General features: G+C 40.8%; 1 protein-coding gene across 3 annotated transcripts in view; it reads left to right on the top strand.

Moving 5' to 3' along the window:
• Positions 1 to 1,677: 1,677 nt before the first annotated feature.
• MPP7 (MAGUK p55 scaffold protein 7) overlaps positions 1,678 to 24,016 on the top strand; it is a 150,266-nt gene continuing 127,927 nt past the window's right edge. For all 3 annotated transcript variants that reach the window (XM_082044100.1, XM_082044098.1, XM_082044099.1), the window contains exons 1-2: positions 1,678 to 1,795; positions 6,575 to 6,650. The gene's annotated coding sequence lies outside the window, so the exon portion shown is untranslated. The remainder of the gene's footprint in view (positions 1,796 to 6,574; positions 6,651 to 24,016) is intronic.

The raw sequence follows: 24,016 nt of genomic DNA, 5'->3' as shown, positions 1-24,016 counted from the left end.
TGAGATATTTAAAAGAGAAGTGAGATGAATATTTAAAATATTATCTGAAGAAAATGAAAAAAAAAATCTATTAATCCAGAAACTTGGCTACCTTTTGAGGTGTCTAGCACCTCTAGGCATTGTAATTACTGTCTTTGAGAATAATTTATTCAAAAACTAACCACATACATTCAACTAGTTTCCTTTCTGGAATGTTTCAGCTGCTGATGGATCACAAAAGGAAGGATCACAGCCCAAGTCTTTGAAGATATGAAGGAAGTAATTGTTCATGATTTGCTGATCTAAACCAAAAATGATTGACAACACAATGAAATAATGTGATCCTGCAGTGTGCCAAAAATGTTTTAAGTTGAACAGGAACAAATGTCAGAGAAGTTTGAAGGAGATTAGTTGCGATATATACTACACAACTATATGTGTCTGTTAAAAGATCTGCCCCAAGAAATTGTAAGAAAACGAATGGTCTCCTGTAACTGCTTATTTATCTCAAAGCATTTTTGTTACCATTAAACACTTCACTCGAAATGCTACTTGAAGACAATGCAGAAAATCCCCACTAAGTACAGGAGAATTAAAGCTGTCCAAAACCACCTGTAATGACATATTTTGAGATTAGCTGAGAACCAATATCAGCAGAGGCTGGTGTAGATCTGGGTTGCACTTCTGCAAGCTGACTGTCCAGTGCACCAACCGCTGGGCTTTGTGGACATCAGACCGCACTGCTGCTGCAAACACACGTAGTTATAATAACAGAGTTTTCCTTCACTTGGAGAACACTGAAGAATCCTTGGTGTATTTTATTATGTGAAAAATAATCCTATTAAGAGTAGATTCATTTAATTAATAAAGCCTCATCTTTTCACGCACAGGCCGGCTGTCGCCTGCGCTGGTGCAGCCACCCAGCCCTGTCCATCCCCCAGCCCCTACCGATGGCCGCTCCGCCGCTCTCCTGAGCTCACCCCCGACAAATCTGAGAACATCATTCTCTCTGTGTGTGGCACCGCAGCTCCGTACAGCAGGAGGCCAGAACCCAGCGCTGAACGCGCCGCCCCCGCTGCCCCCCGGAACAACACGGTGTCCCCCGGGACGCATAGCACCAGCAGGTCCCACGCCAGTGTGGGCCAAGGAGGGCTCAGACCGCAGGAGAGCCACGCGTGGGGCAGCCCGGCCCGTCCCCCCGGGCGGGACTCTTGCCACGCGGCGTGACGGGCTACCGCAGCGGGCACCGGCGGGTCTCCTGCCCCTGGGGTCCCGCCGCACACTCCCCGCGGACTCCCCCAGTTCTTGCCACGCTGCCGAAATTCCCCAGCTCCCAACTGCGAGAAGACAAAGCCACGCAGGCGCACGAGGGGTCCCGCAGCGCGACAGCCACGGAACCGCCGGAGCCATCGCCCCGGCGACAGCGAGCACGGCGGGGGCGGCGGGGACAGCGAGCACAGACCAGCACCGCAGCCGCCCCGCGCCCCGCCACCTGGCGTCACGCGACCCCCGCGGGGCGGGCCACCGCCTTCCCCCGCGGCCAATCGGCGCTCCGCTTTGCGCGGTCCTCCCGCCTGTAGCCAATGGGACGCAAGCCATTCCTCGGCGTACGTCTGTGCACGGGGCAGCGGGCGGGCTCGGGTTGGGCGAGTGGCCGTTGGGCCCCGCACGCCGCGGAGCCCCGCCCCGGTAGGAGGGGCCCGGCGCGCCTGGCCCGGCCCAGCGCGGCAGCGGCGATGGGGAGTCGGGGCGTGCGGCTCCGCGGGTAAAGGGAGGCTGAGGCGCGCCCGCCGCCACCTGGGAGGCCCGGCCGCAGGTAGGAGCCGCAGCCCTGCGGCGCGCAGGCGCCTCCTCGGGGCAGTGCTGTGCGCGGGGTCCGCGGGCTGTCGGGGGGGTCGGGGCGGGGGGCGCCGAGGGGCGCGGCGCCGAGGGGCGCGGCGGGTTGTGCCGTGCCGGGTTGTGCTGTGCCGGCGGGACCGCGGGGGCTCGGCCGGCGGGTGAGGGGATGTGGCAGGTGCCGGGCTGTGGCGACTCGGCCCCGGGTCGTAGCGGGGGGTCCGCGCCCCCTGCGCGGGTCGCCGGTTCCAAGATGGCCCCCGCCCCCCGGCCGGCCGCCGCCCGGTGAGCCCCCCGGGCACGAGCGAGGTGCCTGGGCAAGGGGACCCCCGCGGGGCCGGGCCCGCTGCCAGCCCGGGGGTTCCCTCGGGCTGAGGCGGCTCCCGCGGGCACCGGCGGCCGCGGCGGTACCGCGGGGGCAGGTCTGGCTCCGCGCCCGCGGGAGGCAGGCCCGGGGCGCAGCCCTGCCCGGGCTCTGGGGTGTCCACCGGCGGGGGAGCGGCGAGTTCGGTCGGGCTGGTGTCCGCTGTGCCTCGTTTAAACCTGGCGGGAGGAGCCGAGGAGAGCTCGTTTTCAGCAAGTAATGGATGTGACTAAACCACTAAGTGACATTCAGACTATGCAGCCGGACTCGGGAGACCTGTAAACTTTAATTTGTAGGTTATCGGTACCATGAGGTATCGTTATGAATTGGCTGAGAATAACTTAATTCGCCTGTGGAACCAGCTCCTTACCGATTTTGTTAACGCCTATGTTTAGTCTGTGTTGAGCAATAAATAGCATTATTAATTTGGTATGTTGCATGTGAAGAATGTAAATGATGATGTTTGATGTAAGAGCTCGGAAGAGCAGTAGACGCCTTTGCATGCTACTTTTGTGCTTTCACTTCTGAATTTCTAGCTTTGTTTTATTTAACCTGTGTTTATAACAAACTGCCTTCTACATTTTCAGAGCTTTTGATTTGATTTCTTAAACAGCCCACCACATCTTTGCCTTTTCCTCCCTCTAAATAAACTGTAAAAGAACTTCAGGGGCAATAGATTTCAGTGATTTTTGGAGTTTTTTCTTTTGAAGAAGGCTAAATAGTCTGGACAGTGGTGACTGGCATCTTTAGACCTCATGATGATCTTCAATACTTGAATTCAGCATTTTTTTTTTTTTTTTTACAGTTAGTTTTTTTTTTGGATGAGGTTAGAGTTCTTATTTTAAGTTTACTTAGATCAGCAACCCAATTTTAATGAGGTATTTTTTGTTAAACTTATGTTTTGTAGGTGTTGATTTTAAAATATAGTAATTAGAATTTTGTTGGGAGGTATTATCATCATCCTTCAGCTCCCTTTTATGGAGAGATGTTTACATCTTGGCCATATTTACAGAAAGGTCTTAAATTACAATTAGGTTATTCACTGACTGAAAGTGTTGTTTGCTCTAATTGATGTGGATGATCAAATTTCTAATCTCATTTACAATTAATATTAGTATTTTGTTTGATATTGCTGTTTGGATTGAGTGAGGGTTTTTTTTGTATTCAGAATGAGTGATTGCATGTAGCTTCTAAAAGCTGTTTTAACGCAACAGGTAACTTAAGTTTTAGGATTTAATCTCATGGAACTAGAGAATGAATCAGTGAGACTTCTCAGTTTCAACTGTGCCTGTTTATTCCTCAGAATGAGAAGGAGTAAAGCCGTAGCCTAAATGATGAAAAGTTGATTTAAATTATTTCAGGCTCAGAGTAGCTTTGGACTTTAATGTGAATGTGTCTATATTTACATGTATACACTTAAAAGGAGACAGAGGAAGTCCCAGAGCTGCAGATTGCTGTCAGCTGGCAAAGTACATCAAGGAAGGGTTGCCCTATGTTTACTTTGTTCTGTTCTCTTCTTTAGGTATCCACTAACAGTCTTATTAGAGACAGGATACTGTGTTAGATGGACCTTGAACCTGAACTAATATGGCGCTTTTGTGTTTGTGATAAAATATTTTCTGTGTAGTAGCATGCCATTTGGAGTTTAAATTTTAGATTAAGCAGGTGTCAGAGCTATAAGTTTTTGAGAGTACAATATGAAAGTCAATACTGAGTGCAGAGAAAGCAGATTAATGAACGTGCTTATTCGTGTTTTTATAAACATTTATAGGACATCCCAACTCCTGATAGGAAATGGTCACAAGTATGTTTTCTAAGTGGCAACTTCTTAGTCTTTTCCTGAGTGCCTTGTGGGAGTACTGTGCTTCTCACAAAGATGTTGTTGGAATCTGCTGCAACTCCCATCTCTTCTTATGGTGTTGCAATGTTATCTTTCACTGAAACTCCAGCCTTAGTTCTGCTTTCCTGCGCTGGATCTCCCCTTTTTATGTGGCAAGCACCTGGGCATCCGTGAGCCTTTCATTTGTCTCTGGCACATGTAAGGGAGCAGAAGGAATCTATAAAAAGTATAGTAGCATCTTCCCTCTAAACTGGTTCCTCTGCCTTCAGGTTTACTGTAGAACTTGCTATGATAATAAGTAAAAGCAGGGAAAAAAAATCTGGTCTTGCTGCTAGCAAAGTATTGTTAGTTGTCTTCTAGAGTATGTTTTGGAAAGTTGCTGCAGTGAATTCAGTAAGTTTCACCATCTAGAACTATGTGAATTATGTGTAGGAGTCCTGAAAGCTTCCCACATGGTTGTGCTAATGCGGTTTAATCCCAACCTGTGGTGGATATACTCTTCCTCTCCCCATCTCCTGAAAAGTTTGCATCCTGGTTGCTACTGTTTCTTGTTCATTAAGGAAAAGATACAGTGTATTAACTCATTCCTACTTAATTTTAGTCTTAGAAATACAGACTAACAGAATTCGTTTATACCTGCTTTCATTGGATTGTGTTTACATCAGAAGCGATATAGAATACTTACCTAATACAGTGCCTTGCCATGTGTTACAGAAGTAGAGAGAGGGAGCAAGCATTACTTAATACATGTCAAATAACTTTTATAGTGCAGTATCCTTAACAGCCTTTGACGGTTCAGGCCACTGGTTCTGTCCCACGTCATGTTGGTTGTGTGGCAGGTCTGAGAACAACTCTAACTCCGCGTTTGCCTATTTTACAGAAACATTTTGAGCATTGTCATGAGGTATTCAGTAAAGTTCTTTGACAAGTGAGTTTCCAAAGACAGCCATAAAAGATAGAGATACACTGGCATGCTGTTTCATCTAGGAGTCTTGCTTTAGGTGAAAACCAGCAGAAAGCAAAACCAGCATGTCTGAAGATGCACAAAACTTTACGTTAGTGTTCTTGAATATCTATGTTCGGTATGCTCAGCTACTACAGAACACAACTTGAATTTTCCCACCACTTTGGAAGGCTAACGAATTCCATGTGTTCTTAAGCAACAGCATTAAGCAAACTAGTTTTCAGGACTACAGGTTTTTGTCCCCAAAATAGTTTATCAGCCTACATTATGAATCATGGGTAGAATCCACCTTATTTCCTAGTTTTTAGCTCTGGAGAAAAGATGAGCTGCTAATGTAAAAAGGTTTCAGTATATTTAATCTCTTGGGGTCACATCTTGTTACTGTGGCCAACATCTTGATTTTTGTTGCTTTTTCATTCAGCTGTGAAAGGTAATCCCACTATTGCTGTTCTTTTTATTTACATAAAATAACCGGTCAAGTTAAAATCCAGCCTTGGCAGTACCCCCTTAAAGTATGTCATATTTTAATAGAAAAAAAAATAAAATCAGCCTTGGTAGGTGTTTGCTACTTTTAAAGAACAAAAATTCAAGCTTTCTTGTTTCTGGACCATGTGCAACATAGACAGTGATGTAATAAGCCTGCAACCAAAACCTCCTGAAATGAGCTCATTGTTTACATCCTCAATGACATCAGTATTTAAAGGTAATAATTGAACCAATGCATAAACTGTAATTACAAACTGTAGTATAGAACTATGAAATTGGAGATGCGAACATGGAAAGCATAGGCCCGCCTTGATGTTTTCTACCCTGCTTTGACTGTTAGGTGCCTGCCGTGCATGTAACAGTGTTGTCGTGGTTCTGTTCCCCACGTGTGTTCTGTGCTCCGTTTCTGACCTGCTCCATGTGCTCCACTTGTGATCTGCTGCTCCATTTCTGCTCCTGCAGCCGATTGCCAGGAGGAGACATCAGGTGCTTTCAGTTTGTAAGAGGAGCAGGTGGTGCATAATGCCAGGTAGAGTGTTGAAAAAGACATTTGCTGAATGTCAGTGTGCACAGCCAGTAACGGTTTTGAGGTTATTGCTGACTTGCTGAAGCAGAGTGATTTGCTATCATGAAGCAAAGCAAGCATGAAGTCACAAGTGCTTAAAGGGTGTTCAGTATGGACCTATTAAGTGCAATGGGAGAAGGTTTACACCTGAAGTTTTGTACCAGAACTTGTGTATTGTTCACATGTAAGATGTGATTATGCATCTGTGAAGTCTTATGGATATTTATACATTAGATAAACCTTACCTGTACCTATTTTTTAAATCATAATTTTGCTTAATTGCTCATTTAAGACCAGTTTGTCTAGGACAGGCATGGAGGCAAAACAGATTTGCAACTTTGAAATCTTCTCTCTCTCTGTTTTAAGTAAGTCTCTTCTGACTTATTTCTGAAGCAGGGCTTTATAGAGAAACAGTCGGGGAATTAACTACTTTAAACTTTTGCTCCTAACATTTAGAATAAAAATGTGAAAATACATATTATTTCCAATACTGACTAGAACCAATGTCATATTACCACTATCCTTTCCTTTTTCCTTCAGGTTCCATAAATTATCAGCTTCACCATCTGGAAAATGCAGATCTTAAGTCCCTGTTGAAGTAAAGACTGTGATCCAGGTAGGATTACCTTATGATTACTCATTTGTCCACAATTTTCTGATACTGGACAAGGCTGTCGCTTGTTATCGATGGTTGTAAGCAACGTGTGAATTAGTATGAAAGACGAAGAACTATTTTATATCATGATTAGTATTAATAAATAAAGCTGTGAAACACCATTGTATTAATACGTGGTCTAAGTATTCTTGTGTGTTGCTTTGTCTTGTAAAGACAGCTTCTGTTTTTTGACTCAAGAATGACTAAATTTGCTTATGTTATTTCATTATATATGATGGTGTGAGTTTTGGAAAAAATAGGAAAGTGTGTTGCTAATACAGCCAGCAGTTAATGACAGCAGTCTACGAAACACATTGCACTGTAAATTGTATAACAAGTTTAAGTGTAGAGTAAAACTGCTTCAGAGCTACTAATTATGTCTCAGAACTTGGAAATGTATACATCCATTTATATAACGAGCATAGAAAATCTTTATTGTGTTCATAATGTGGTGTTTGGTGGACTGAGCTTGGCTTTAGCAAATGAAACCGTTCCAAAAGGAACAATGTAGTTTCAGATATGAAATGCAGAGCTGCTGTTTCACAGACAATATGCTGTGAATGCTATTTAAAGAAATGGACTTGACATCGCTAATTATAAATGCAAGAGAGTGGAATATAATTGTTTCACACATTACATGTGGCCAAATCAGAAGCTTCAGCTGTCAGATGGAGAGGGGTTTTGTGTGTTTTTCAGAGAACACCTTGCAAGTTCCACTGACAGAAAGCCTTGCTTTTTTAATCACAGTCCAGAAAAGTTGCGAAAAGAGAACTGATCTAAAGAACCAGTCTTAAATTTCTTTTCAGAGGTTTGGCAGATACAGTAATGAAGGTTTTCAGTGGCTTAACAGATATTGTGATAGAAGTTTTCAATGAGTCGCTGTTCATGAGCAGTTAATTATCTCATTGTAATCTGGGTCATTTGGGAAGCTGTGAACACAGTTAACTTTGTGTTAGGATTGCGTTGTAAGCGAAATGTGCATGGGAAAGGGGGAATGCTGAAGCTGCACCATCTTCAGGCTAGCAGTGCTGGAGAAGTGACCAAAACCAACTTCTGCACGAGCAGCTTGCTCCCTTGTTAAGGTGAATAGAGTCTGAAGTCGAACAAGGGTATGAAATCTTTACTTAGTAGGTCATATCTAAAAATCCTTGCTCCTCCCCTTATTCTCTCCCTCCCACCAGCCCAAGGCACAGTTACTGCTGCTCCCACCAGGACAAACAGCCGCCCTTTGTTAGCTGTCTGCCTGGGGCACAGCCTGTCCTTGCTTTGCTGCTCCCTTGCCATCTGTAGATCCTAGAGGCCCTGAAAGGAGCCTTCTGCTGCTTAATCTCCAAGGCTAACTGATTCAGTAGATCCATGTTACCTCCAGTACATATATAGCTAAACTGTAACTTCAGTCCCGCCAACTTAAATTGTAGCATTTAATTTCCTATGGGGAAAGGAACATCCAGTCTGTACCGCAGAGCAGTTGTAGGTTTCTTATTCAAAGATTGGTTGCTTCTCCAAAGACCCAAATCGGTTACTTTAATAACATCAAAATGAGATGTGCTAGAAATTTTGTCTTGGTATCAAGAAGACACTACAGGTACTACAGCCCAGCAAGGCTTAATCTGCCCAGATCGAGCTGCAGTGTCTGGCTCCTTGCTTCGAAAGCTTGTGTGTTTGAAATGTGATACAGACAGTGACTTGGACCACCTTCCAGCTGCCATGACCAGTCTGAGTGAGGGTATCCTAAATGGCAGACAAGCCTTGGGATAAAACTGTGAATGGCATGCTTTGAGGTGAGTGCTGAGTGGTGCCTTTGGTCCCTCATCTGACTGTGTGAGAGTCATGTGGCTGGGCCAGGAGACCTGGAACAGGTCCGGTGAGACGCTCTGGGAAGACTCCAGCTTCAAGAAGTCTTGATCATTACAACGGAGAGCAAAAATAACGTGCAGCAGCTGAGCAGTGAGGCAAGATAGAATTCAGTCATCTGGCAAACATGTTTTTGGAAGGAGTGTAGAAAAAACGGGTGTTGTCCTTTGTTTAGAACCACAGCTACCACTAGTAAATGTGCATGGTTGAATACTGTTGTAGTTTCCCTCTGTTTCTGCTGGAAGGTAACTACTTCTAGTGGATGGTGGGCATGCTGGCACCCGGACTGAAGGAGAAGTTGTGACTTGAAATAGCAGATTTCAGGGCTGCAACAGTGGAGGGAAATGTTTTCATGGGCAGTTAGATCTGGAAAGTTCTGCTGTGAGTGCCACAAAGGAAAGGATTTGCAAGGCAGTTACTGGAAGAAATGGGAGTCAAAGGAACAGTCTGGTAATTGGAAAAAAGTTGAAAACTTTATTGTGCCATCTGTAAATGGATTTTGTTTCCTAGAAGCTACAAACTGTTTTCTAACACTGTGTATTGCATTCAGGATTAAGTATTTTAACTCCTGATTCCATGATATTTTAGGTACAGAAGAATATTATAGCAGTGGTAAAATGTTTTTTGTTTTTTTTTTTTTCCTCAGTATCTGATTTAAAAAGTAATGTGTAGACAAATATTTGAATTTTAGGAAGAAACAAACCCTGATATTCTACACAGCAGAGGAGTCTTAGGTGGTATCTGTTAGGAAAGTTTTGCAAATTCAATAACCTTTTCTCAGAGCAGGACTTGGTGGATCTGCTAATTATATTTAGTAGGTAACAGAAAACCAAGGAAACTTCAGAAACCTTGCAAAATGCGACTTTTCATATTTGGAGAAGTGATAGTGGAGGGCGACCCAAATAATTACTTGTTGGTTATCCTCACCTTAACCTACTGAAAAAAGTATAGAGAAACATAACCAACATCTGTAATATCAAGACAAGTAGTCTCAACCTAGTAACTGTTTACCAGTTGTTCACTTCTGGCTCAGCAAACCAAAGGTGGTGTTAGTGGTGGTGGTGGTTTGTTTGTGTTTTTTTTTTTTATATTGGTCAGAATTAAAACATCCTATAGGAAGATAGGTTTTAGTTAAATACACTTTTTACTGCTCCAAGAATAGAGACAGGCAGCAGCTGTAATACAATGTTTAATTCTGTAAATTTGTTGTGTAGGTGGATAAGTGTAATCGATGATGACAGTTGAGTAAATGCCACTTCATTAATGTAGAATTTACATTTTACTCCTCAGACTTGCAGCTTTATCACACCATTTAATGAGTTCCAGCTACTGTTTTTGGCTTCCTATGGGTGGTAGCAATTAAATTTGAAAGAGAACAGGCGGCATCCTGGTTGCTTCATCTTAAGACTAAACTCACAATTTTTCATGCTGCTACCTTACATCAGGGAATTGAATGTCCTGCCTTATTAAATCACTTATTCTGCCTTCTCTAATGCTTTCATCGAGCTTGGGTATAGCATTAATATTTAAAATGTATGTATCAGTTCAATAGACACATGCATTACTTATCAAAACACTGCAGTTTATTAGAGTAAACCTGCTGTCATCACAGGTAGAAGTCTCTGGAATGACAGGTAGTGCCAGCAGGTGCATTGTACATTTTCACTAGCTGGTCAATTGGGATGGTGGTAATAACAAAATTCACCTTCTTGCTTATATGAATGGAGTGTCTCCAGATACCCGAAAAGAAAAAGTGATGTACACATTAAGATGGTCAAAGACCAACACACTGTAGGAACTGGAAAGTATTCATTTAAGTAATTGGACTTTCGGTGGCTGTTCAGTGTGTCTGTATTAACAATTTCCGTTATGTCAGAGCAGCTACATGTGTTAGTTTTCTAATTTACCCACATTGCGAAGATGAAAATAATAAATTAGGTTATCCCCAGCTGACCAAAAGCAAATCTCATCCTGCATAGTGTTACTTATGGCTAAATATTTGTTTAGCTGGTAGTTTGCAGCTCATAAGGTCCCTCAGCATTGGGATAGAAATAGGAGCGTGTCCTTCTTACAGTGCTGGCAGCGGATGTGGTGGGAACTGCTGCGGTCTGTCTGCAGGATTGCAGCCGCCTCGGCTCCTGGCGCCTGGGCTGCCAGGACAGTGTCCCCACTGCACAGCCCAGATGTCTTTAGCCCTTTCCCTGCAGTGGACTGTTCCCATTCACCGGCCAGTCAAGCCCAAATGCTGATTTCCCTCCTATTTAGATGTGCATTTGAGAGCACAGTAAGCCAAGGGCTAAACTTTCCCTTTGTGCCCTCCGGTTAGCACTGGCCTTAAGACCTATGTGCTCTAGCCACCATATGTGAATTAAAAGTATACTGTTATCTTCTTCCTCTTTTAAGCAGGGCTTGGTTGTGATTCTGCCTTATGAAATGTTAGTGTCTTGCTGCTGTTGCTGCTTTATATCTTCTCTCAGGTAATGGAAATTGTCGTCGTCTTCTCTATCTCTTTGCTGCTTTTGGAAAGAATCAGATTCTCTGCAGCGCTTGGAAGGCTTTTTAGAGACCTTACATGTAATAATACATTGTTTTGAATTGCTAAGTCGTGATATGACCTTTTCTTCTCCAAAACTCATTCCTGGGTTTTGGAGATGTTATCTCCCGACTGGAATGCTTGACTGGAGCAATGGGTTTTGATATGGGCACATGTGGCAGGCACACACAGCCTGCTCCCCGAAGGGAGAAGTGAGAACGTGCCTCAGAGCCTCGTGTCTGTCTACCTCCTGCCAAACCTTGTGATGTTTTTTACTATATGATGTTTTCTTTACTGGGCATAGACTGTAATAGGAAAGGTAATTAAAAATCCAGTGTTCATGTTGTTGCAGAGCCACTTACCATTTAGAAACTAGAGGTTACAAATACATGGTAAGCTACAAATTTCCTCTTGTTTGTAATTTTTTTTTTTTTTCTGGAGGCTGTATGTTTTTATGCATAAACTCTTTCTTGGATGTGTGTTTACAATACATAAAGATTATTTCATAGTGTATGTACTTAAGTACAAGAGAGCCCTCAGTGTGAGGAGGCTGAATGTGTTTGTACATGCCTCTACCGCTGGTACTGAGAAACATTTGACCTTGAGTTTTAGATAATTGCTGCAACAAACCTCTCTCACTAATGAGTCTTCTCCACCTCCTTTGGCACTGAAACCTTTCTCAGGCTGAGGGGGAAAAAGCAAAAAGAACGATGAAGCGAATAAAGGAAAATGTCTGGTGCTTACCATTCTTTCAGTAGAATCAGCACATTTCATGAAACAATCTTCCTGATCATGTGTTGAAAGGGCATAGAGTGGTAGAACTGTACCCCTCAGAGAAATAAAGCCGAAGGAAAAGCTCATCTAACCCACTGGATCCTACAGGAATCTTGTAACTAAAAGAGGGATAGTAAAAACTTTAAATAAAAGCCTCTTATCTAAGGAGTGAAGGGATGAGCTATTCTGGTCTCTAAGTAAGAAACTGGTTTCAGCCCCAGCATATGAATTAATGCCACAGTTGCTCTGTCTAGGTGGGTGGTTCCCAGTCAATAAGTTGCATTGTCATGGGGCATAGTGTTTGTTCTGCTTTTCCCTTTTCTTTGTTAGACCATAATGAAGAGAGGATAGTGTGGTCAGGCTGGCTTGGACTTCTCCTTATAATAGTTGCTGACTTGATGCTGAGACCTTGTCTCCATGTAGCTCAACGAGGCCGTGTTCTGGCCGTCCAGATGAGGCAGATTTCTTTCTCCGCTGCTGGTGTCTCATCAGAGGGTCACTGATTTGACATTTTGTCATGGAAGTCTTTGACTTGTGACTTGGCGTGTGATTGTACCATCTGCCAGAACGTCCTACGTATTTCTATGAACTTGGAATTAAATATAAATGAAGAGGAAAAAAAAAGCTTACTAATAGAAATGGCAAGCTTGTGTGACTTTATCAGCCCAAGCCTCTGCATAAACAACTATACTTGAGATCTAGAATTTGTGTGCAGGAATCACTCCAGTCATATTTCCAAGACAATATTTGAAAAAGTATTGTTTCAAAATAATATACAAAAAACCCCCCACTGTACTACTTGGAACACAGGAGTCCTTTGCTGTCATTGCAGTGTCATAGCAAAATAATTCAGGCTGCCTGGCAACCAGCCAGGGGTGAGCGTAGGAGAGTAATCAGAATATCTGGTAGGGAATTCTCTAGATTGTCTGTGGGTGCAGCTTGGAGAAGCAGAAGACAGAAAGTGAGTGTGTTTTGAGACAGATGCAATTCTTAATGTCTGCATGTTTTCTGAGAGCATTAAGTTAGTTTTGTATAAAGAGCTTTTCCTTTTGTATGCTTTGCAGTGCTTACAATGTTTCTGAAGACTTCAATTTGCCCATTATTAATAATTAATATGTTAATTATTATCTTAAGGTAAAGACCTTTTGGGATACAAAATATTCTTCCTAACTTTATTCCAGCTTAAGATAAGTTTGTGCAAAAGTGAATTACACTTCCAGCAATTTGTATGTTTACAATTTTGTAATATTTAGAGGAGTGAAACCTGATTCAGGTAGATTTCATGCTACAGTTTAGCTGCTTCTGTGTCAGACTGCTGAATGTCAAAATTTAAATGTCAGAATGCATGTAAAATAATCAAATAGTCTGTAAATGGTTAAGATCACTGAAATTTGTCTTATTATCTAGTATATCCTTTTCTTTATGCGAAATGCATCTCAAATTGAGATGAGTAATCCCACTTGCTGATGCTGCAGAGATGAGCTGGTGAATTACGAGGAGGCTGTTACATGGGCCAAGGCACAGAAATTCATTTGTTACTTCCAGAGGAAAAGTGATCAAAGGCTGGAGGTGAAGCTGCAACAAGGATTTGAAAGTGGTCATTTGAGCTTTGCATCTGTTGCAAAGGTCCAGCTTGCTGAGATTAGTAGGGCAGGTCAAGTAAGACATGTCCTCTTATGCTCAGCAGGGCTGGTGCGAAGTCCTTGGTAGTATCTTCTTTCAGCATACTTTTTTTAAACTTGCCTGAATTATGCAGTCATATGTCTGGGATATACTATAAATCAGATCTGCAGGCTCTCATAGTGAATAAAAGTGTATGCTATTTTGATGACAAGTTTAAAAGAGCATTGATATTCTAGTATAAGCAGATGAACTGAAAGAGCAGGAAAATGTCTAAAAATGGATTGTAATGCTCTCTTGCAGCTACCATGCTTTGTGCTTTGCTTAGAAAATATAGTTTGAGATAAAGTTACATAAACCTGTGTCTGAACAGTAAAGTTTTGCTCTTGTTCTGCAAAACTTTTCTGTGTGTTTAACCACAATGGTTTTGCAAGGGAGAGGGAGAGGGGAAATAAACTGGGGAAAAAAAAAAAAAAAGAAATTACCTTTGAATTCTAAATTTAAAGTGAAATTGTGTGCTAATTAAGGAAAAATTCTATACTGCAGGTCTGATTATGAGAAGGTAAGAGCTGTTATACCTTCTCCAGAAGTGACCAAGAGGATGTATAGAGAAAAGAGAGTCACAAAAAGCTGTAAAGCAACCCTTGTTCTGGTGTAGTGGTCTAGCTGTTGACAAAGTTTTGTCTCTGACAGGCTGTGTCTGGACCATTTGTTTGATAGCAGCCAAAGAACCTGTTCTCAAAATGTGCTTGAAGTACTTTGAGTAATTGGGTCTTGGCTATTACAACTTAACCAGGTATTGTGTAGCAAAAAAATATTTCCTATAGTTTGCTCTTTCAAACTATAAAGCTTGATGTAATAGAAAGTTCTTTCTGCAGACTGATAGTGTCTTGCCAATTGTCTTAGACCATTGTAGTTTCTGCTGTTTTCCTGGTTAACGATATGTGGCCAGAAGTGACAATTTAAACCTTTCAGTAGCAAAGCAGTTGACAGCCAGTTTTGAATCATCCTGCCTGAGCTGAATCTAGTAAGGATGACAGCAAATAAAGAGCCCGTTGAGTGTGTTAGATGTGATATTGTGTCGGGTAAGACGACCTGCTGCCTGCTGGCAAAACACTGGGGTGCAGGTGATGGGGCTGCCCTGTTGCATGGAGACTAAGCGGGCTCAGCTCTGCCAGGCTCAGCTCTGCCAGACCTGGGGGTGAGCACTGATGAGGTGAGCTCACTGCAGCTCTGGGCTGTAGAGGGAGCACGTTTTTAGCATGAGGTTGTGGGTCTAAGATGTTTTATGGAAAGATACTCTGTGAAGTTTATTCTTGGCAAAGTTTGTCCTGCCGCGATATTAATAACTGGTTTTGCTTTCTGTGGTATAATTATTCTTGGGTATTGCCTGGCAGACAGTTGTATGTTAGAATTGTATCAGAATGATGTTATTTGCTTGACAGTTATTGTTCTCTTAGGAATGTGGGACAGGAAAGGACCTCCCTATTAACTGAGTTTATTTTCATGCTCTTGTAGGCTTTATGTCATACAGTTATAGACATATGGAACCACTGCCTTAAAAGCAGCTGGGCCTTTTCCTCTCACTTCTTTGATCAGAAGCCTGTTCCAATGCAAAATTGCCTTACGCATGAGGAATCTGTAATGTTCAACCTAATTTTATTCATCATCAGTTGGTAATAAACAGTTCTTGTGCCAAGATTGTCCTTTTTTTTTTTTTTAAATAGTTTTTTCTTATTATTATCTCTGTGTTCTTGTACACAGCCCTTGCTTTTCTGCTCAGCTTTCCTTTTGCTAGACTAAGGCCAAGCCCTTGCAGTCTCCTTTCAGTGCTCTTGTTGAAATGAGGAGAAAAATGAAGATATGGGTACTCAGACTTTTCAGCTTTCACACAGCAGGTTTTTCCAGTTCCCTGAGAAGGGTGTGTCATATTCTTTGTACTATTGCTGATAAAATAAGTGAATAGTAGCTTCCTTGTTGTTGCAGTGCACCAACAGAAACACAAAGATAAAAAAAAATGTATTTTAAACAGTCTGAACATTATCTTAGAGTGGCAAGGCTGTTCAAACAGTATGGACTTGTGGTATATCCTCTAATGTGGCAATGCAGACAATCCTATGAAAGTGGTGTTGAAAGGCAGGCAGATGTTTGATTGCTTCAAGTGCGTGGGTTCCACTTTGAGTGTGTTGGTTTTTTTTCCTTAGGCTGTTAAATGTTCAGATCAGTATTCTGTGGCTGATCTGTGCAGAGACAAATTCTTTGTGCATTTTTAATGAGTAACTGCAAAAATATGTGATCAAAGATAAGTCAGACATATTACATTGGAATAAAAATCTGGAATTATGTTTAAATATTTTTCTGACTAATATTTATAGATACTTGTGACTTCTAGGGCTCTTGATAAATCAAAGTACTCTTCAAAGATTTATGTTCTTAAGATATTAATGAGATGTAAAAGGTGGATACATTTTTCAGAGTTTAACTACCAAACTTTAAAAAAAAATTCTGAAAAAGCTTCAGTAGCAAAACCTGACCTACTTTCTTCCCAGTTAAAATCCTAAACGCTGGTGTGTTTAAAAAATAAACACTTAACACTGTTTAAAAAGCAGTGGAAGGTTTTATATCTCAGGTTTAAAACAGAACTTAAGCCTTCTAAGGTTCAGCACTGCAGCTCCTAAAGCTCAGGCTCCTGTCTAAGCAAGTCAGGAGGAGGGCACCTGGGGGCTCTGTGCTGGTGAGATTCTGATCTCCTGGCTAGAATTTGAAATCCATGATATGGAGCGCTGGTGCAGTGAAGCTGGTTGGTAGGAGACCGGGATATACTTTAGACACTCGTATAACCCTTATATTAATCAGAAAATAAATTCCATACCACTTTCTGCAGTTTTCTTTTAGGAAAATGCCTTTGATACCTGTCTTTATGTAGTAGACTAGCAGTTAATTAGCTTCTTGGTCCAAGAAGTAGGAGGCCTCGATTCTAGGTCCTTCTCAAACTGAGGGAGCTCAAAACTACATTTTTCCCTTCTTACAGGAGTGACATAACCCACTTTTCTGTGCTTAGGTAGTGACTTAACCACCAGGCTGCAGATTCAGACTTCTTGCCTACAGTTTCACATCCATCAACTTGCATTTCTGGCTGCATGATGGTCAACTTCATCAGGAAGGATGGGGCACTCCTGTGCAAAGTACATGCAGGCTGATGAGTTAGGAATTCTCTTGGACCAGAGGTTCAATTCTTCACTGTTCTTTCTAGGAAAAGAAATTTTACTACTCGTATGTTGTGTTTTGTTTGTTTGTTTTTTCCTGAGACAGACGTGGTGATTTTGAATCCTGGTACAGGAAAACAAAAGGGAATTTATAGCTGTTTTGTTTAAAATAAATAAACTATGTTTATGTGCAGGCAATACTGGGTGATCCAATTATGAATCTATTTACTAAGTTAAAGAACTTTTTTTTCATTTTTGTTCCTAAGTGATGAGATGACACTTGTGCAAAGAATTCCTTAACTTTTGTGATAAAGAAGGCAAGATTACAGAAAATAGGAGCTCTTAGAGTGGATAACCTATTAATAGTTAGGAAACTTACTGGCTGTTAAACTTTCAAAGCATTCAAAAATCAACTTTCTGTGTTTCTTTCCATGTTGCTTGCTCCCTATGTGATAACCCTCAAAAGTTCTGCTTCCAACTGTGCAAAGTTGTAAAAGAGTGAAATTTAGCCAACTTTGGCTCCTAGTCAGTGAGTTACCTGGAAAGTGGAAAAAAAAAAAAAAAAAGGTGAAAAATTTAACGGGATGAACTGGCAATGGTTGCCTTCATGCGCGAATGACTTCTTTAGTTATACAATTCCGGGGTGCTATGAAGTATCAGTAATGAAAAATATGGTTAACACTGGTATGATTGCAACCTTTTGGGGCTGGCTGGAAAGCAGATGGAAAATGTGTGCAGGGAGGGCCACCGTGGGGTTGGGTTTTCTGCCCTGTATTGTCTGGAATATGAAGTAAGCACAGACCACACATCTGACCTGCAAGACATCTTACCTTAAAGTGGTTTCATTTTCACAGTTGGCACAGTTTGCTGCAAGGAGCACATGTGCAGTGTCTTAGATACTTCAACACATTTAGCTTCTGCCAAATTTCACTCATGTTTCCAAATGTAATATTATGCTTATGTCCTATCCTCTCTTTGGCACTGAATTCAAACAGCACCTGTTAATGTTAAGAATAAATGAGGTTACTGTAATGTTGAGGATAAAGAGGTTTTGGTGAAAGAAAATTGGAAATGAGATTTCGATTTCCTGCCTAATTAAATATTTCAAGTGGAGGTGTTCTACTTCAGTTTCATTTAGAAGTCAGACAGCAATATTATGTTAGCACATGCCTTTTAACTAAAATCTTCTTTCATGAGCTGGTATTTACTGATATTCAGTTCCAATGTTTTTAATTAACAACCTGAAACACGCTGGAACATCACTTTTTTTTGCTGGGATACAAGTGTTTTCTACGGAAGCTTGTAATTCCACTGCATGTGGTGATTCTCATTTGCATTGAAATCAGCTTTGACAGAGTTGTGTAGCTTATTGGTATTCCTCTTCAGCTTGACAGCTGAAGAACAGCAGCTGTATGAACCATTAGGCTCAGGCTTGCATTAGGTAACCAACAATCATTTGTTCGGGTACTCTGCAGTAGAAAAGTAAACCAAAGACTTCTTGCTACTTCAACCCGGGAACATTCCTGAGGTTACCGAGCTTGGTCCTGCCTTTGGACAGCATTGAAACTACTAAAAGCAGTGAAATCTGTTCTGTGAATGATACTGCTGGGGGTGATGCAGGGTAATGATACAGATGTGTCATTGTTTTTCTAACACCCTAGCTGTCTTTTCAAAATATTGTTTCAAAATAATGTGTTTTCTTTAAGATTGAAGAATATCTGGGGGAAAAAAGAAAACATCTGTTACAGACTCTATAGCTGAATTTATCTGAAGAGTGGTAGATAAAGGGCCGTGATGATCTAAGCACCATTCTGTCTCTAATGAGAAGAAAGAAGTGTGGGGTGAAGGAGATGACAGTACCCTTATGTAGGTTGTAGGCAAGGAGAGGACTGGGGAAAGGAATCCTCTGCTGCTGCTCAGAATGTAGGGTGTGCAGCTCCTTGGATGGGAAAGGGGGAGCAGCTAGTTGGCAAGGACCAAGGCATCCAAAGGCATCGTAAAGAAGTTGGGTGGTGTCTGCCTCGCGCCGACAGATGCGATGAACACAACGGGTTCTCCAATAGATTAATTGTAGAGGAAGTTGTCTGCGAAGAACTGAGATTATGGGGAGAGCCAGTTGTGTTCCTTAATATTGAAGTTCAGTAACTTCATCTCTTAATACCCATAAAGAAAAGCACTTGAAACTATCAGAAAAGGAATAGCAGAACTAGTGATTATAGTTGAAGAACATTGTTTTAGAACTTCTTATGAATGCTCATTGCTTTCATTGGAATCAATGGAGTAGAAGAAATCTGTCTCTCCCAAATGTTTGTGATGATAGAAGTACCCTTCTTGTCTTCATTGAAAACTGGGCTTACTTCACTTTGATTTATTTGTGCCTGGTTGTGACTTTCAAATGTCAGTCCTAACTTAGAAGCTACAGAGGCATCTTCCCCAATAAATCATTTATTGAAAGTAACACAGCACTAGGATTAAAAAAAAAAAAAGAAATGGATCATTCTAGAGAGATACTTTTTAAAGGACTTTTAATGGAAGGGGTTCCTCTTCCTGTTTTTCAGTTGCTCACTTGCTAGAGACAATGGCAGATAAAAGTATTGTGTTAGTTGAGCTGTTGAGTCACGGAGGAAAAAAAAAAGGTAATGAATTCCCATTTGATCTGAGGAAAGTAAAAAAACCTTGTTTCTTATTAGCCATGTTGTTGAGTTCAATGAAAAGCTAGTAAAGAGTATTAATAGCTATTGTAATTAATAATTATAATTATAATTTTGTGCACCAAAATAAGTTTCATTTTGAACAGCTGAACTATTTTGCTTTGTTTTCAGGGATTAACACTGGCACTTTCACCTTTTTGTATGTGTTTTGGATACAGATTGTGAAATAATTTGTTCAAGACTGGCTTTTTCACATTGCCGTCTTGCTTAATATTAATTCTTCTGACATACAGTCACTACTAGCTAAAGCTGTGATTATATTAATTACAAAAACAGAGTAAATTTTTCATTGGTTGCAGTGTCTGAATCTGTATCTTTGACTTTTAAAAAAATGGTGTTATTGTTAAATTGTGCTGCAGAGTCTTTTATTAGTATTATTACTTTATTACTATCAGTTTTCAAGTAAATTATTAGAAACTCCTAACTTGTAATTTTAAAAAGCACATTACTTTCTTTCTTGAATAATACAATTCATTCCATAGTTCCACCACCATTTCTAAAATTCCTCTTATGTTCTATCTTGATTTTCTGTGAATGATGCCATTATTCTGTCTCTCACTTGAGCTCATAAACAGGAAAATATTTTCCAAATTCAGCATCATACCAAGGCTATATTTAAGTCTTAGTCATTTCAAATCCTCTGATAATAGCTGTACGATATAGTCCATCTTACAGATTTAAACACTGAATATATTTTGGATTGCATGATCTCTCTTGTTGATTAATGTAGCATTTGTCTCTCTTGTAGTATAATACACAACTAGTCATGCTTCTCTTTGCAGCACAGTTCTGCTGCAAAGATTTTACAAGGCTGTTGCTTGTACCACGTCATTCTTCTTTTTCTTTTCTTCTACAGGATTCCTTTTTGTTATTGAGTTATATACTGTGTACCTGACCTCCCTTTAATTCCCCTCATTGTCTACTGCAGTCCTGCTTGTCATTAGCTCACCAGTAATATGGTGATATATAGGGGTCCACCTCCCGTCGGCACTTAACGGTGGCCTTTACATCTTCATGTGAATGTCTGGAAGCTTTCTCTCAGGCTGCCCCGAGGGGTATGTTCCTGAGATATGAGTAAAATTAACACATTTGGTCAGATAATCCTTCCTTTGTTGTTTTGTTTTTTTTTTTCCCTTTCTACATGTAAAAAGACCTTGATGGGAGCAAGGCAGCTGCTGTTGTTAAATTAATCAGAAGGCAAGCCTGACTCTGACTTCATGTTAGCGTTGTGTTCTGCAGCGAAGTGCTACAGGAAGATCTCTGCATCTTTCCAAAGCATCTGTTTTGTATGGCAGTCCCAAAATTGGGTCATGTAGCTGGACGGTTGCTCTCTAAGCACTCAGAGCACACACAGGTGTTTTGGATTGCAGGTAACATTGCACTCTTAATTTTTTGAGTAGGTGCCTTAATTTCATAATTTCAGTTAAAACTCTTCTAGCTTTTCTAAGGTGGGCAACATGTAAATTGTTAACCTGGAATTAGATCTTAGTCACAGGTCGTATTCTGAAGGAACCATCTCAAAACTGTTGACCCAATGCACCATGCTTTTAGGATGTGTCCAACCCAAATCTTTCATAGTCAAGAGATATGAAGTCATAGGCTGTGGTGTTAGTTACAGATGTGAAGGGATTAAGAATTTAAATGTTTTCTTACATAGAATGTAATTACTTTGATAGTACAGCTCCTGAATCTAAGTTAAATTGCACTTTTCAAGCAGTCAGGTTGATCACGTATGGAGAAAATACGTGAAGGTACAATCATACTAGAAATTAAGATTAGATAAGGTCCAAGAAACAAAACAAGAACCAAAATCAGGAATCTTCTAGTTTATTTTCTAACAGTTATATATACAATTAGATGGTTCTTAATTCTTTTTAGTGTGCATAAACTTCTACCCATTTATATAGGAACAGGTTACAAATTTAGCACAGGTAAGAGTGTGGGACAGATGAACGAAGATGCATCTAGACAAAGGCAGGAGTAGTCATGGTTCTGTGCCTCTGTAAATATGTTTGCAAAGATGAGACATTCCAGTTTAAAATGAAGCAAAAATGGGTACAAGTACATGTGCAGACTTCTGCATCACGATGTCTGTGTATTAATAGAATTTGGAGAAAAAAGGCAAACAATTTGCTAATTCGAGTGAATAGTTGTATTCAGCTTCCTATTGAGTAATCGCAGAAGACATTTTTTCTTTTTAATGAGCATTGTGAATCTTTTCTCTCTTTTTTGTTTTCCATTAGATATTTGCTATCTTAAATGTATTTCTTAGCACTTTCATCAATATTGTGTTTATTTCTTGATCAATTAGGAAGTGATTGTAGTGTGTAACTTGTAATGACTAGCTCAAGGAGGTGCTGAATTTGAAGGACTTCATTATGTGATGGAGAGTTATGGTTTAATTTGTGAACTTATTAACATCTTCTTTCCTAAAAGGCAAAAATCTTCTCTGGCAGGAATATCTTATAGAAAGTATCAAATGGTAGCTCTAGGGTTTTAAGTTTGCTAGATATTATGTATTGCAAAACTTAATTTGTTTCCAAATAACAATTTCCTTGTTATGCCATGAATAAAAAAGTCCTTTGGAAAGATAGCTTTTTGTAATAAATTAACTTGGTTGTTGCATTTTTAGAGTGCTCACAAGCTGCAGGTGAGGATCTCACGTTTTCTTTGCCATATTCAACAGACATGCCAGGGAAAACAGGCTTACACAGCTGTGCTTAAACATAATATCAAAATATTATTGTATCTTTATTTCATAGCTGATGACTGATTGTGACAACCCTTATGATGTTATTCACATTACAGTTTTTCGGATTGTCATTACTTTCACATGCAGTTTGGAGTTACTGCTCTTGGCACGGTTACAACATCTCTCATCTTGCTGTAAATGGTTTTGTTTCACTCTTATATGGGATAAGCATAGAAGAATGTTGTGTACGTGCATATGTATTAGGCTTTATAAACACTGTTTTTTTAACTTGTATTACTATGAAAGCATATTTTTGAATTGCACTATGAAGAAAAGGCCAGTTTTTGCTGTTTGGGTGGCAAAAAATACCTCGGCTTAAAATTACAGGCCAGGAGAAAAACTGTGCAGTAGGGTGGTGAGACTGTGAGTTCTTTCTTTTTCCCTAATCAAGAAAGACAAGAGAGATACCAGATCTTGTAATCAGAAGTAGAGCATGTGTCCCGTTCCATCACATAGTGCAAGTCTTATGATGTGATGAGTGTTGAATTTTGTGACCCAGTTATTGTGTATGGGCTGCGATTGGGCCCTGACTCCTACATACTTGCTGAAATGCTGGGAAGATCCTGAGCTTCTGTACAGACAGAAAGGAAATGGAAAAATCCACAGCCTATTTCTGAAATCCTGGGCAAAATTATTTCCCCCCCAAATTTTGTGAATGCTTGAACATTTACTTCTTTTCTGGGACAGATGTAATTCTAAATCTACTGGGATATTTAGCCAATGTAATGACAAGAGAGGGAACATCAGCAATATGAAATGGCTTCTCCATTAAAAAAATAGTTAATAAACCAATTTTTGTTTTGAGAAGAGGTGCTTGAAATTATACATGAAAGATAATTATAAATAGTGGAAAGAAATTAATAGAAAATTATTTATTCACTGTTTCTGAGAATTTGAGTACCAAACACTGTGGAAAAATAGTGCTTTACACCTGGCATAAGTTGTAGAACTTATTTTCACAAGATACTGTGACAAGTCAAACAAAAAAAATGGGCACAACAAGGAACTTTACAAATGTGTCAGTACTACTGGTGAGAGCACAGAGTCAGCCAGACTCAGACACTGTGCTGCTGGTTGCTGGGGGAGAAAATAATTTTTATTAATACTTGCACTGTCCTCAATGCGTATTAGATATTGTGTCCTGGCTCTCCTGACGATAGGATTCTGTACTACACGGACCTTTACTATGGCTGAGTATTGAAGGGTTTGAGGTTTTCTTAATTATTGTTTTTTAGCTCCTGTGAAGCTGACTGAAGAGCAGGAGGGTGGTGTCTGTCAGGCCTTTGTTAGCACGGGAGGAATGTGGGTGAGTGGGCTTGGGTCACAAACAGTTTTGGGTTACCAGTGGCTTGCTTTCACATTGAGGTACTACACTGACTTTCGGGCTGTGTTGGTCCCAGGTCCCTGCTGTCAGAAACAGCAGAACAGAGACAGTAGTGGTGACATTGCAAATACACTCTGGATTGATACAAGTCTAAAACTAGAAGTCAGGTATTCTCCCAGGTGTTTTTCTTCTCTTAACCTCTTTTTCCATGAAGTATCACATCAAAGTATTATAAGAATGATTGAGTTCAAGCATTTCCACAGTTGACATGGAATGGAGGAGTCTGTTAAGCGCAGGTTGCAGCTTGTCCTGGTGAGACCAAAGAGATGGCTGTAGGGCGCACAAGCTGGTGACACGGTTTTAATTGTCTGTCCTACCACACACCCCCTATGCTGGGAATTGGGACAGGTGAGTTCCCAGCAAAGACTAGTAATCATTGGTTTCATTAGTTACAGTTCAGACTTGATGGTGGCCAATGAGTGCTGCCTAAACAGACCGAGTGGGTGTTTTACACTCACTGAAATAACATTTTAAGTATTAATATAAGAAATTT

The sequence above is a fragment of the Streptopelia decaocto genome (assembly GCF_964273445.1).
Source record: "Streptopelia decaocto genome assembly, chromosome: 2".
In the NCBI taxonomy this organism is placed as follows: domain Eukaryota; kingdom Metazoa; phylum Chordata; class Aves; order Columbiformes; family Columbidae; genus Streptopelia; species Streptopelia decaocto.
This window is presented reverse-complemented; position numbering and strand designations above follow the sequence as displayed.